General features: G+C 43.0%; 1 pseudogene; it reads left to right on the top strand.

The window, feature by feature from the left end:
* Positions 1–695: 695 nt before the first annotated feature.
* LOC136317903 (U2 spliceosomal RNA) lies at positions 696–802 on the top strand (annotated as a pseudogene).
* Positions 803–2,330: the final 1,528 nt, after the last annotated feature.

The raw sequence follows: 2,330 nt of genomic DNA, 5'->3' as shown, positions 1-2,330 counted from the left end.
ATCGCCCCCTGGTGGGCAGAGCATCGCCCCTGGTGGGCGTGCTGGGTGGGTCCTGGTCGGGCGCATGCGGGAGTCTGTCTGTCTCTCCCCGTTTCCAGCTTCAGAAAAAAAAAAAGAGAGAGCAGAGAGAGCAGAGCAGAGAGCAGAGAAGGGCTACAAGGAGGAGGCCAGGAGAAGCAGCCAAGATGGTGGAGTGCTGAGAGAGAAGCCAGTTTGTGCACAGTTTGTGCAGGGAGAAGGAAGGAGTTGGGGAACAGAGGTGAACAAGTCTGGTGAGCTAGAAACCTTTGATTCTAGGAAACCCGGATAAGTCAGTAGCTTTGTGAGTGCTGAATGAGTGGGTTTTGGAGCCCAGTGTGTGTTTTTACTTGCCCGCCGGGTGCAAGCTAGGATTAAAGATGATGGCCCACCAGTTTTTGGTTCTGTTGTTTCTTTACCGTCTGTCCGAATCCAATGCAAACCTGCATGGGCCAGGCAGCTGTGATGATGGCCTTGGCTACTGGCTTTACAGGGCCCCAGTTAGAAACCCCAAGGTTGCCATCTTGACCACAGGATTGTTGGCTTGACTGTGGGATCATAGACATGACCCCAAGGTTGCTGGTTTGAGCAAGGGGTCACAGGCTCAGCTTGAGCCCTCCTACGCTCTCCACCCCCAGTCAAGGCACATATGAAAAGCAATCAATAAACAACTAAAGAGCACTTCTCTGTCTTTTGACTAAGATCAAGTATAGTATCTGTTCTTATCAGTTTAATATCTTCTATGTCCTGGAAAAAAATAAACAGCTAAATTGAAGCAACTACTAGTTGATGTTTCTTATTTCTCTCCTCCTCTGCCTCCCTTCCTGTCTCTCTCTCCTAAAAAAAAATAAAAAAAATAAAAAAAATGTTTTACTGACAAGTTGGATAAAGCCTGAAGGGAAGTAACATCCTGAAGGCAAAGCATCCCAAGGTTTTAGATAAGACTGGGAAGTAAAAAGCTGCACTATGAAAATGTAGAGGATGAGAATGACAAACCTTTCTCAGTTATTTGCAGAGTATTTTTTGCCACATTATTTGATTTATCCAGCAGAGATTGCTTCCAATGAATGGGCATTTCATGCAGCAAACTCAAAAGGGCTAAGGGTGGGGTAGGGTGCAGATAGGCGAAATGTCAAAGAAGAAGTTGGGATGTGAGAATGAGTCGGTCAGTGGGAAGGAAGAAGCTTTACCAAGTGAGCATGACATACACAGTATGCTGGAGGGACATGTCAGGAAGGTGGGGGCACAATGCTGAAAAGGCTGGATTCTGTCATTGGAGCCCGAGGGTTGAAGATTTGGGGCTGGCATAGCCCACGTTTTGAGTACCCTCTGCAGCTTTCGTTAAACATCTCAAAGTGCAGAATTCATCTTACATACTTGGTTACCTCCTACCCTCTTCTGTTGTTCTTCAGGCTCCTGTTACACCAGACGCAGCATCTGGGATGTTATATAACCAAATATTATGTTCTATTTATGTTTTCAAATATATATCCCATTTAGACCACAGCCATTCAAACTCCAGCTAAAGTGAAACAGTTGACAGACACTCAATTAGGCATCAGAAGACAAAGGTTCTAATCCCAATTTTGCTACTAAATTGCTGTTAACCTTTTTGAGTGTTGGGTTTTGTTTCTCCATCGGAAAGATGATAACATCTGCCTGTCACTTGATTAGGTTGAGAATCAACCAGAAAAATGGATGTGGATATATACTAAATATACTGAAAATTACTAAAATATACTATTCAAATGTAAGAGATCATTATTCCCATTGCTTCAAGGTCCTGGTGGTTTTCCTATCTGTAGAAGAAATAAAGACCCAGAGTAGGTTATTATAGTTAAGAAAGCATGGCCAGGAGCTGTAATTAGCTCCCTGTTTCCACAATAGATCAGATATTACAGTGCTTTAAGTACACATACAAACAAAACAGTTAGACTCGTATTCACCATCCTTCATATTACCAATCTTCCCATCTTCCTACCAGCCCAGAATGCTAGACATACGCACACACACTAACAACCTTCACATTCGAGATTCCAGGATAGGATATACAACACAGTAAAAAAACACTGTGTGGTTTTTTTTTTTTAAGCTAAAGAGAACTGCTACTATTTTTATTATGTTTAGGTTGCTGGGACAAGGTGGGAAATTCTTCCTTGTAACTTGAAGAAGGGAACTAACGTTTTTCAAGCTCATACTCTGTGCCAAACACCGTGTAAGGCACTTGACATCTGTTACCTCCTGTAATGCTCACAACATCTTGATGAAGTAAGCCTTCTTGTTCCCAACTCTACAAACAAGAAAACTGAAGC

Source organism: Saccopteryx bilineata, chromosome X, assembly GCF_036850765.1.
Source record: "Saccopteryx bilineata isolate mSacBil1 chromosome X, mSacBil1_pri_phased_curated, whole genome shotgun sequence".
Taxonomy (NCBI): domain Eukaryota; kingdom Metazoa; phylum Chordata; class Mammalia; order Chiroptera; family Emballonuridae; genus Saccopteryx; species Saccopteryx bilineata.
Note: the sequence above shows the minus strand (reverse complement) of the source record. Positions and strands in the feature narration are given on the sequence as shown.